Source organism: Cavia porcellus, unplaced genomic scaffold, assembly GCF_034190915.1.
Source record: "Cavia porcellus strain 051 isolate PalLab524CR breed Dunkin Hartley unplaced genomic scaffold, mCavPor4.1 scaffold_12, whole genome shotgun sequence".
Classification (NCBI taxonomy): Eukaryota; Metazoa; Chordata; class Mammalia; order Rodentia; family Caviidae; genus Cavia; species Cavia porcellus.
In genome coordinates, this window is record NW_026947495.1 from 45,534,640 (window position 1) to 45,548,202 (window position 13,563).

Here is a 13,563-nt window from a genome sequence, read left to right on the forward strand (position 1 = left end):
GTCTAAGTCAAGTGAGGTGGTACATCCCTATAAATTAGCTACTCGGGTGCAGAGGAAGGATAATCACAAGGCCATCCTGGGCACTTAGAAGAATGTGTCACAAAATAAAATTTTTAAGGAGGGCTGAGGATATAGCTGAGAAATAGAGCACTTGCCTACAATGCACAAGGTTGTCTATGCAATCTGTAGTTCTGCAAAAAAAAGTCTGATTCACAAAGTGTACATGTTATGAATATTGTATAAGTTATAGTCAATGTTCTTACACCTTTAGGAAATTCAAGTATTGTGCAATGATGTCATGAATTTGAAAGGACTATACAGCTCCCTTCATAGGATCCCACTGCATTGCTCTCACTTTCCTCAGTACTGTCCCTCATCTCCAATAGGACTTGCCTGATACTTTTTGAAAGGTAGATGAGGGGCTGGAGATTTAGCTCAGTGGCATAAGCGCCTGCCTTGCAAGCAGGCAGTCGTGAGTTCAATCCCCGGTACTGATAAAAAGGAAAAAGACAAAAAAAAAAAACCAACAAAAAGAAAGGTAGATGAAAAAGAATAACAAACTAGGGAATAAAAAATAATAATTGTTATATCGCAATCAAAAACTTAAATTGAAAATAATTTAAACATTAAACTCAGTAAGAGGCTAAATACAAATTGAAGTTAGGACTAACATTCCATACTGAAACCAGAAAAAATTTTAAAAAATATTTTAACTGTTTAATTTTTGAAAAGTCTGAATACAATCAGTGATAAATTATTACTGAATAAATTTACTTTGCAAATAAATACTGTGGGATCTAGGAATAAGCAACCAATACAGAATAATACAAAATTTAATATTCCTTTAAATGGTTAAAAGAATTTGAAATGTTTCACTTGACGTAATTATAAAGCTGAAAAGAAAAAGCAGGCCCCTCCTTTATTCACACTGGTATTTTTTAACTCACAAATAGTTACTGCAGATATGTTTCCTGTTAGGACAGTTTATCACTAGTCTTATAAGAAAAATTCCATGAGAGCAGTTTTGTTTGCTTTAATTAATTTTTTGAAAAAATAAGGTCATTATTTCTACCAACTCATTAACACACTAACTTAAGCAATGCAGTTTAACAAATATAAATGTGTGTTTACAGCACAGTCTACCTGTTATAATCTCTTCTCTATCATCTTTAAGGCAAAAATGACTAAAATTAAAATAAATTACAATCACTTACAAAATGAAAAAAATCTTACCGTATCCTCTCTATTTAATAGAACTCTCTTGTAATTATTGAGTTAGGACAATATGTTTTTAAGATTGATTATTTTAACAAATAATAATAATAAATACCCTGGGAACTTCATTAAGCAAAGCAAGAGGGTCCCAGGCAAACACTTTGTCAGCTTGGAACTGAAATGTATGGGAAGTTTTTGTATAAAACACATCCATCAGGAATTTAAAGATAGTACATGTAGTACCAATTGGATGTAACTGACCACAAGCTATAATGTACTGTCTATGATCAATGACAAGTCCCTAAAAATGTAAAGACAAATGTTAGGGCATTTTACTTTCTTGCTTTCAAACAGTACAGTAGATTTACCAGAGTTCAGCTCTCAATGTGCACTAGCTACATAACTAAAATGAAAATACCTGTGCATATTCCCAATGATACCTCAGTGTTAGTAGCTTAAATGATATATACAGGAAATATCAGTTCAAATAAACCACAAGTCAGTATCATTATGTAATCATACCCAGGACTCTATTCAGCAATAATCACATGCAGCCTTCTCCAGCAGACACACCCTGCAAGCCTGCATGTGCTGGCTTCTCAGCAGCCTGACAGCAGGCAGTTTCCAATTGCATGGAGAATGGAGAGCTCATGTTAATGGGATTCTCCTTTTGTATCTCTCTACCTCACATTGCACTCTTACTAAGCCACAAAAAGCATGAGATCCTTATGGGCCTTTAGTTCACTTACAGTTTTCTCTCATAACACTTAATGCTTTAAAGTCCATTTACATCCCTCACTGACACTGGAAAGAATCTTTTCCTTTGCTTGTCTCCTAGAGCAAGAGGCTTCTTCTAAAGTGTCCACTTAATTCCATTTGCTCTTTTTCCTTCCAAACTCTCTGAGCCATACCTCAGAGAGACTTAACAGGAAAAATACTAATAATAAACAAATGATAAACAACTTCTTACTTCTTTTACAGATTTAATAATAAACTTTTTCCACCAACACCATTATTTTTTTCCATCAACACCATTATTCTGTATTATGAGGAGAATAGTTTCATGAGAGAGAGAAATATTTTATTAAAATAAAGCCACCACCCTACGATGATAATGCATGCCTGTGATCCCACTTCTTGGGAGGCTGAGACACGAAGATTTCAACTTTGAAAATAGCCTGGGAAACTTAGTGACAACCTGTTTCAAAATTTACAAACTGTAAAAAGATGGAAGGAAAAAAGGAAGGGAGGGAATGAAGGAAAGAGAAAAGGAAGGAAGAAGGGAAAAAAGAAGATTAACATCCTTTTATTACACTGACCAAGCTGAGATTATTACCCTGCTGTAGAGTGTATAGTGAGTAGTAGCTCCTATCCTAAGAAGGACTACGAAAGTAAGAATAGTTCCACTGGGGCTGGAGATTTAGCTCAGCAGCATAAACACTTGCCTTGCAAGTGTGTGGTTGTGAGTTCAATCCCTGGTACTGATTTAAAAAAAAAAAATAGTTCTATTTTCAGGTCAATCTCATTTTAAGTTCACTCTGACCTTCATTTAATGCGTCATTTAATTTTAACTTTAGGTATTTAATTTTAGGTATTAAATTCTTCACATTCTAAATTGAAGTAAACTGCTGGATTTTTCTTCCTTTTCCTCCTGATCTGAAAGTTTACACAATAATGAACATGCAGTTTCTTTTTACATTTTCAGAAAAGAAAAAAATAACAAAAACATTAAGGGCCAACAATTTAGCTCAGTGGTGTAAGAGCCTGCTCAGCAAGTGCTAGGTCCTGAATTCAATCCCCGGTACCAAAAGAAACGGCACAGTTTTTACTTCACAAATGACATAACAAAATAATTTTTATACTCAATCTAATTCCTCTATACTTATTTTTTCCCTTTACCTTAAAGTTATTGCTACCTTGAACTAATCTAAACAATTCATCTCCTGCCTTGATATTTACCCTTTTCAAATAATCATACGTTTTATTGTCTCTCCTCCCAACTCTGCTGCTCCTATGATTTGAGTAAGAAATACATAATTTGTTCTTTTAATCTTTCCTCATAAGGCAATCGCTCCAGTTCCTTAAGCATGTTTATTGTACTTCTCTGAAATCTGTCCAGTTTGTCAACATCCTCTGGTCCTGGGAAATTGAGGGCCACATGCAAGATTCTGGTACTGCCTTGCCTCTGTTTTTCACACAGTCACTTTCCCCTTTCTGATGTGCACCAAAGCATGCAGCTTTAAAAGCATATAAGATTTTTTGTGATGATTTTACACAGACTAGCCCTGCCTAATGTTTAACTTTTACTCCGAGAGTTAGCATTTAGGAAATATTTATTTTGCACTCATACTCAGTATTTCAAATTTGCTATGCAGAGACATATATTAGATATATTTGTTTTCATCTTTGTCACTTAGAAGTCCCTTATTTTTTCCACGTTTGCCTGACCTCCTTTTGTGGCACTGGTTTTCTCCAGTCTTGCCAAATTCTCAACTTAGTACTATTCTGCAGCACAATTAACATGATTTTTACTCATTATAAGTTATTATTAATAAAGCCAAATAAAGACCTTATAACAACATCCCACTGAATCACTCCATGCAAACCAGCTTATAGCTGGCTAACACTTCATCTTATTTATTGTCTTTCAACCAATTTTCAGCACATGTGACAGTAGGCACATAAATCTGAATAAGGTTTCAAATCAGATTTTGTAAAATCATATCAAAGATTTCATGTTCCTTTCAGTCACCAGCTTTGTAATTTGATCAAAGGATTGTTAAGTCTGACTGCTATGGCTCAGTCTTCAATTTTAGAAGTTACTGTTAGCTAGAGGAAAGAAATGATTAGGCTATTCATAGTACTGAAAGATTGATTTCTCTAAGTGAAAGTCATAAGAATACAGACTTTTAAAAATAATAAGCATTCACTGTAAAATCATATACATTTAATAATATGCCTAGTTTTCATATTTATGATCCTGTTTCACTAAGTTATCATTAAAATTTATGAATATGTCTACATAATGCAAGTATTTGTATTCAAGTTACAGAAAAGGAAAAATGCTTATTTATAGTTTCTTGTTTATAGTACCTTCCCTTTCCTATCATACACTGCTACTTGCAATCTAATGAATGATGCATTTCTCACCCACAATAACTTTCCTATAATCATCAGATTCCATAACTACTTTACATTATGTTACATTGGAATGCTTATTTTGAATACATGTTAAGGGAAATTAACTCAAGGAAAGACAAGCACTTGATTTTCTTTTTCTTGCTTTTCAGTTAAGTACAGACAAGAAATGTAATGAATGAATCAACAGTACATATTTTGATGAAAGCAATGTTGAGCATACAAAACACTGCACATTCAAGAAAAGCCTAGCATTTTTCCTAATTTATAACATTGAAAATGAGATTCACAATCTTGTTAGTGTCAGGCTATAATCATTCACATTGCTCTATAAATCAAAGTATTTTTAAAAGAGAAGCATTGCACTTTCAGTGTTAAAGATTTTATTGTTTTGAGCTTTATGAATGCAACTTCCTAAACGAAGATGCATTCATAAAGCTCAAAGGATGTGACAGGCATAGACTTTGCTAATCAAAAAGAAAACTCAGGAGAATACTCCTAGAATAGTGCATAGGAGTTGGTCTCTTATACCATTGAATTGCAGAATCCAACATTAAATACTTCTGTTTACTGAAATAAACTTATGGTATTCTGGTCAAACCCTGGACCACAATTGCTGTGTGTGTCATAGAGGTGACAAGTGTGTCTCCAGGGACAGGGTACAATGGAAAGAGCATGTAAAACTTCCGCTTCAAAGGAAAAGCAGCCCTGACACATTAGACAGAAAAAACTTGCCCCTGTGTCCTCCTACCTGGAGGTATAGTGTCCTGGCATGTGACAACAAGTGGGGATTAAAAACAGAAGAAATATCTGGGACAAAAAAATGTCAAAGCCTTAGAGTCAGTTGCAGTCTTAAAGCGAACAACATCAAAAAGAAAGCCACATATTACAATATAGGCTTCAAAGGAGGAAAAGACAGCTAACAATGTATTAATTCTGAATTACAAAACTTTCAGCAAGATCTATCATTAGACAAGTTTGAGCAGACATTAGAACAGACTTCCTGTAGCACTAGGTTGTACTGAACAAGGTGAAATGTGGTAATGAAAACTTTGCAATTAAAGAGGATGCCTTTTCTAGCACTCAGAAATACAAGCGCTAGTTCTTTTAACAGGGTAGTAGCCATAAATTTGCAAAATGCTTTGTCAAAGATTCATTTTTGAAGTCATTTACTGAGTTCAACCTGGAAAATCACTGTGGAGGAGATGAACACAATATCAAACGTATCTTTTTCAGGGAGCGCCATTGAGTGGGCTGATTCTACATGTATTTAGGTGTATGTTTTCTAACAATACACTTACCTCAAGGCCATCTGGATTTCTCAGTTCAGTAGGCAATTCCCCACTAGGGATCCTTTTATCCCTTCCAAAAATAAATGAATAGAGGACAACTTTAAATGCTGCTCCGACTGATTTCAAAACCTCTATTCATTACACCAGATTCTAGTGCACAAATTCCTTGGCTTCTGAGAGCATAATCATTCCATAGAATTGCTTTTTTTTTTTTTTCTCCCTTATTTGCTAATCCAGGATCATAGCAAATTTGAAATATTTGAACATGTTTCAAATACATTTTATCACTTATTGCTTCTTTAAAAACTGAAATTTATCTCTCCTTTATAAAGTCCTCTTTTCATACTTAAATCATAAAAAGCAGTAATAATCTAATGCATTAAAACTTTATTTGCATAAATAGCAAACAAATTAGTCTTCCAGTCAGCAGACTTGTAGACCCCAAATATGAACACCAAAAGCTGCATTTTAGTAAGAAAACAGGCACTTTTGAGGAAAAATTCAAGACAGACAGAGCAGTACACCATACATAAAATGTCAAACATGTCAAAACATTCATGAATACCAACATCTCCCACCACACCATGACCAATTTTAAAGGTTATCTAGGGCTAACACATCTGCAAGTGCAGAATTTACAGCGGCAGACTTTCTTTTTCTCAGATATATGAAAAATAAGTCATTGATGGGTCAAATGTTCAAACGTTGTTTTCACACATATGCCCCACGTAGCAAATCCTGCCCAGTGCTTGCAGCAGAACAATTACACAAAGCACAGACTGTTGTCATGGAACAGGTTCAGGCTGGATTTCCGTAAGCTAGTTTTTAACTGTATTAATTCAGTATGCAGGAAAATCATCTATGCAAAAGACCAAGAAAATAAATGTAACCATCTTCCTTCCTCAAAAATAAAATCTCCTCTTAGAGTCTCCATAATTCAACTTTTCAGAACTTCATTTCAGAAAAGGCACTTTCAGAACATGTCACAAGGCTTCCTTGTCCCAAAGCCACTGATTGTAAATTATTTCTGGATAGCTGCAGACAAGTAAGTTTTATAAAACAAGAAGCATAACACATGCAGGGCATACTTATCCTATTCCTTGCCTTCAGATGAGTGAAGCTTAAATTAAATGTCAAAGATGAACAGAATCTATTGTATAAGCAAACAGCTGACCTAAATCCACCATATTTTGTTTGTCAAGTGTGTATATTCTAATAAATTTTGCAATATAATAAGACTATTTTTGCCACCCTTTGACCACACCAAGTTAGATGCAGAGTTTTCTGAAGAAATATTACTTTCTGCTTGACTCTGTAAACAAAAATCTATTTATGCCATTTGGTAGACTGCAAGAGCAGCTTTTAGGAAAATGTTAATAACAGTTGAGCATTGTAGACCACAAATACCAGAGAAGGAGAGAAAAGAGTAAATGACTCATGTGTACTCAGTTTTTTAGTTTCACTAAGTGGCCTGCTCAGGGCTGTGTATGACTACAGTGACCTAACTTGGTGATATGTAATTTAATTTGATAGAAAACGTAAAAGTTGACTGAGAAATCAAATGATCAATACGTAGAAATTCAAACAGCTTTGAGAGAAAATATTTTCCCTCATTACTATCTTTAATATACTTTCTCAGTGACACAAACACATCCACCAGTCTAGTTCCATTCTTTTTCTTGGGCAGCAGAGCAAGCAACTCAAAACTCCTTCATACGTTAATGATGAGATGCAAGAAAAATAAACTTCTTTGCAAACTTTCAGATGAAAAAAGCACTATGCTATTATCACTGCACCATTCTGACTTCAGGTCAGTACTTCCCTCCAGAAGTCTGACCACATCTGAAGCAACAGTTTCAACTCTTAGCAGGTGAGGAAAAAAAAAAATCCCAATTTCTGCAAAAGTACTAGAAAAAGGTATAATCCTTCTTACCCAGGCAGTGCTAAAGCAAGGCACTCACCGTATGGCCTAATTCTGAACTTAAAGGCCAAAGATTCCATATACTTGCAGGCCAAGATATTTTATGACACCATTGACCCTCATCTTGTCATCAGTAAAATGGAAATAATAAAGCCAAGTCTTGATAAAATTACATGATAGGAGATCTGACTTTACATCAAGTGATAGATACACTGATTGTGATGGAAGAAAGTCAGAAACCATGGGAGGTGGCCCATATCTTTTGGGTCTGCCTTCCCTAAAGGCTGCTAGGCCTTTGAAAGAGTTTGTATCACCCTTCTCTGGGGATGGCAGTACCCTCTTAGGAAACAAGTCTTTAGTTATAACAGAATGACAGAACTTTCTATGTCAATGTCTTTCTTTCCCATTAACTCCTTTATCATAGAAGTTTAAATCTCTGTGTGATCCCAATTAGCCTAAGGTTTCTCACACTGAAGGTCATACTCTTTAAATAGTCCTACTGTGGCCTTCTTGCCCAAGTTTCATCTCCTATCTGCCTACCTTCCCCTCCACCTCTCTCTCTCTCTCTCTCTCTCTCTCTCTCTCTCTCTCTCTCCCTCTCTCTCTCTCTCTTTCTATCTCTCTCTTTTCCTTTAAGCTCATCATATTATGGTTGGCACCCTGAAATGCTATGTTTTTAAAACCCTTCAGCTCTTTCCTTCCATTTCCATCTTCAATTTGGAGGAATTCCTCTAAATTGCCTCGTCCAAATGCTCCTCTCCCCTTTCTTCACTTGACAATACAGTATGAGTCTTAGTTTTTATCCGTTCTTCTCTCTGCCCATTTCCCAAACAAACTTTGGTTCCTTCCTTGTGTTGAACTATACCACATCAATGAAAGGATCTATCTGCCTGGCTTCCCTCCATTCCTTCTGTACCTTTCACTCTTCCCAGGTGGCTGAGGGAGATGAAAACAAGGTTACTATGTGGGTGGGCATAGTGGCACAAGTGCCCTATCCCAGCACTCAAGAGGCTGAAGCAAAGGATTGCCTTGAGTTCCAGGCCAGCCTGAGCTACACAGTGAGTTCAAGGCCAGCTTGAATTGTATAGAAAGATGTTGTCACCAAAACAAAACAACAACACCTCCCCTCAAAAAAAGAGTTGCTACATGTGCTTGTCCTCTGGCCCATCCTGATATCCTGTGGGAGCCAAGTAGGTAACAGGCCAGAGAATAATGAGAGGCTGAAGTCAGGTAAAGGAGAAGTGGTTGCTTGACCAAAGATTCAAGAACTACAACAAAAACAAAAGCCACCACAATACACCGAAGAAAGAGGACTGGTCATAAAAGTACATTGTTAGGATTCCATGTCAGTATCCGCTCACTGCAAGCAGCCCTCTCACTTCCCACGCAGTCTGGTTGGTCAGCAGTGGCAGTCAAGTTTTTACCTTAACTGACACTCACGCTCATACATACATTTTATATTGTGTCTCAATATAAGTCTCAGCAAGCAATGCTTAGAGTTCTCAGAGTTTTCCCTACCCTATACACTCATAATTTCTATTTCATTATTCTTTCATATCTCTGGGATAAATTTCTGATAGCAAGCCGTAATAATAACTTTGCAAACCAGCAACAGGTCAGGACCCTCAGTCTGAGAGACAGTGGCCTACTTATGGCTCATTGACCAGAGTCCTCTCCATCCTTGTCCCATACCCTTCTCAACATTCCAATCTAAGTAAAGGCTGTCAACACAATCCTCTCATCCAACCCCAAAAATCTTAATCGGTTTAGCACTTGTCTCTATCTTGCCTGCAATGGAGTTCTCACACTTGTAGAAACTCCTTGGTCACCCTCTAATGATTAAGCAAAGTCTCTAACAAAAACTTGGGGATCCTGTCTTTTAGGATAGGTGGAAAGTGTCTTGGAAATCCTACTTTATAAAAGACATTTAGATAGAAATAAGAAATTCATGTGATAGGGAATAACTACAGGAAGAAGAAAGCGTTGACTCTGGATCTACCGGACCATGTGAGCGCCAGCTCTGTGCTGTCACAATCTGAGCTCAGTTAAGCCAAGAGGGCTGGTGGACCAGCGGCCCGAAATTGGCCTCTTCTAAAGAGGAAAGAATGGGACACCCTTCTCGGCAGCCCGAGGGCCTTGCAGGAACAACTCTGTTCTGGCCACCTGACTAGTAGCTCAGTCCAGCGCTGGAGCCAAGGGCTCATCACACGTGGGGACATTTGAAAGCGGTGTGTGGACGCGCGAAGGAACTCTGTTTAGGTTCGTAGCCACACGCCTTTCCCAGTCCTTCCAAGGCGCTGGCACGCCCAGCAAGCGATCCCTGCGGTCTCTGTCCCGCCCCTTTGTGCGCCCCAAACACTAGATAATTTTCTCTCGAGTGGTCTGGGAGGATGACCCAGCCTTGCTCTAGGTTCGGGCAGACCTCAGATCGGAGGTGCAGGAAGAAAGCGGGCGCGCGCTGGGCGGCTTAGGTTCGCGCGTCCTGACGCACTGGACCTGACCGAGCCTGGACCAGAGAGCCAGCTGCGGCCTCTGTCCTGCGGAACGTAGAACAGCTGGGAAGACTGGAGGAGCAGCTGGGAAGAAGAGAAAAGGACCAGGAGACAACAGTTAACCCGGAGGAGCCCATACTAATTACTCCGGGGCTATCTCGGCAAAATCTATCCGAGCGAACTTCAGAGCCAAACTCTTATGTCTCCAAAACGCAATGGGCTGAGCGAGCGATGCTTCTTCTCTTCCTCCCGAGCAGACTTTGAACCCCTGTCCTGCCCAGTAATGCTAGGGTCTCAATATCGCCACCACATGTCGTGGATGGGGGTCTAGGGAAAAGGCGTGCGGCGGGGAGTCAACCTTCTCTCGCCACCCTCCGCAGGGCCGTGGCACAAGTCGCGGCTAGGAACCCGCAGCGCGACTCTCCTCCGAGCGCCTCCCGCGTGGCGTGCGGCGCAGTTTCGCGGCACAGCGACCGCGTCCTGAGGCTCCCGCATACGGAAGCTGGACTTTTCCCAATGCAAAGCACAACCTCGGAGGAAAGACCTGGTGGCCCCGCAGGTGCTTCCAGCTGTGCTCAGGAAACAAGCTATGAAAAATGAGTTTAAATGACGGACAGCCTCGCCACCCTAAGTGGTTATGTGTGATGTTCCACTTTGGCTTCTAGTACAATTACACAGTAAAAATAAAAAGCGAATTTTCAGGTGTTTGTTTTATTATTTAAACGAATTGTTAAGGAATGGTGACCCGTTTGGAATTCACACCTTGCTTTATCAATAAAGGCAACCAGTATTGACTTAACCCATCACTCCAAAACGTGACTGCTCCAATTCGAGTTCTTCCAAATGCACGGGTTTAAGATGAACCTTTCCCAAAGACTGTTGGAACCAAAAGAGCTTTTTTAAAAAGAAAAGAATTTGACTGAGTGTCGGCTGGGACCCCAGTGGCTTAGCTCTCGGGTAAGACTGCAAAACTGAGTCAAATCCCAGCACGTGGTGTGCCCAGGAAGTTTGGATTTTGCTGAGAAATTCCGAGCGCGCCCTCGAAGCAAGAGTTCATATTCTTGTATTGTGGGAGCGGATAGGAAGGAAAATTAACCCTTAAAGCTCCCTTTGAAGGAGAAGGTTTTCAAAGACACCCATTCCAACACCTCTGTTCCATCACTAAAATAATACTTGGGAGAGGAGAATTTAAAATCCTCGGGACTAGACACTGCCCCTTCCCCTCCACTTTAAAGGAGCGCGGCTCCATTTTTGCTCTGGCTTCGGGGCGCAAACGGCCTCAAGGCAAGCACCTCTCCCACCAAGCGAGGCGAGGCCAGGCGGTAGCGTGAAGACCCTCGTCCTTTCTCTCCACAGCCACCTCGCCGCTGCCGCGTGGCGGATAAAAAGGGAAAAGGACGCACGCGGAGCCAGGCGGAGATGGTGGCGCGAAGATGCGCCGCGCAAGCTTTCCCTGGAAGCGCTCCGATGTGGCTGTCCTGCTCCGGGCCTGGCAGGATGAAAATACATCCCTACCCCAAACTGCTATCAAAACGCTTCAAAGAAATAAAATAAAACTTTTCCCTGGCTGACCTGTCTGTATCTTAGGAATAATTTTTTTCTTCACTGTTGATGCCCAGGTTTGTAATATAATTAGATAAGTGGGTATCCGCATTGATGCACCACCAATCTCGGCAACACCAAGAGATTCTCAAGGCAAAGCGAGATGGAACCTTCAAGTAGCATTCTTAAATAGGCAAGAATGTCCAGGTCTCTTTATAGACTTCTTGTGTACAGAAAACCAAGAGCTAGAGTCCGTATTTTTAGGGGAAGTGATACCCAAACTCTCTAGGGATAAGGTCGGATGCCAGAAAGAAACATACAAGGTCTTTTGGGTGTTTCTGTCACTGCAGAATAATCCGAGATTCAAAATCAAGATCCGAACCCCCCCCCCCGCCCTCACTGCGAGGACCCGCAGGGCACCCAGAGATGCTGCAGCCGCCGCCGCTGCTCCTGCTGCTGCGAGGTCCGGCCCGCCCAGACCTCAGAAGGCAGAACCAGGCAGACGGCAGGCGGTAGCGCTGCTCATCACCCTTGGAATGAAAGGGCATCTCTCCGGAAAGTCAGAGCGTCCTAGGCAACCATTCGACGTGAGACCGGACCGGAAGACTAAAATTAGCCCTCTCAGAGATCAGAAGTGTATGGCCATGACTTTGAAACAATGGTGGTATATTTTCCGTGGCTGGAACTATACATAATCACTGAAACTCCTAACAGGACATGTGGAGAAGTGGCATATGACGCCCCCACTATAAAGTTTTAATCTCTTTCTAAAGAAGTTCAGTGCAGCGTCTGGCTTGGACAAGACTGCGTGTCTGTGGACTTTCCTAAACTTTATTCCTAGAAAGACTAGGACAGGAAAAGTTCTGAGCTGCTCCAACGTCTGAGAACAGGGAAGACAGGAGCGAGTCTCTTCAGCCACGATTCCCTGTGCAGCGGGACTTGGAAAGGACTCTGGAGCAGGGAAGACCCGCCCTGCTTTACAGTTAAACATCTCAGCTGAACGCTCAGCACCCGGTGCAGGCTGCACGGCGTGGGTGAGCCCATCCTCTCCCCTTCCTTTCACCCTAAATTCTCAAGAGGCGCCCTTCCGACACCCCTGGCCTCGGGCGACGCGCTCCGCTTCCCCCAGAGAGAGCCAGCAACAGAGTTCTTTTCTGGGTTCAGCTCTCAGAGATGCTGTGACAGAATGTGATTGTCTTGGGGCTGCAGACACCTGGGAGATGAGGGCTCCAAAGACTCTCAGCGCTTCTAAGGAGTTTTTTGGGTTTTTGTTTTTCTTTTTAGTCTCTGTATTAATTTGTTTTTGATTGGCCATAAGATGGGGGGGGTGGCAAGCTTCATCTTTTCCAGAAAGCCAGGATATTGGACATTTCATTTCCATTTGATAGTCACCCTCCTTTGCCCCTGAGTTTCTATACTTGAGAAGAAACGCGTCAAGTAAAACTAAACAGCCACCGAGACCAGCCTTCTCTTTGCCTATCAGCAAAACTATTCTTTCAAAAACAGAAGGGAAGAAAAAAGGTAAAAGAAAAATAAGAGAGCTCTCTTGGCTATTTACTGTTTTAGCTCTCCATTTTAAAAACAATAACGCTCTTTGTAAATTTTAGTGACCCGGAGGTGGGCTGTAATTCGCCGGGGTCAGCGAACAGCACCGTCGCATCCAGCTGTCTGCGAAAGCGCAGCTGGCCGGGGTGGAACCCGCAGCCCCGGGGGCCCGAGGACCAGGAGGTCGTTGGGAGGAAACTCAGCCGGAAATCGGCTACGCATCAGTTTCCTTTCTGCACGGAAAGTTAGTGCTGCGCAGATCCTAGTGACCCTGTCATAACTTACTTGTACCGGACAATTTATTACTTATTTGAGGAACTTAATGGAAATTTTATCCTAAAACTGCGAGTGGCACCTCATCACTCTCCGCTGAAGAAGTAAAAAAGTAAGAAATATCTCTACTGTGCCAGAAACTGAT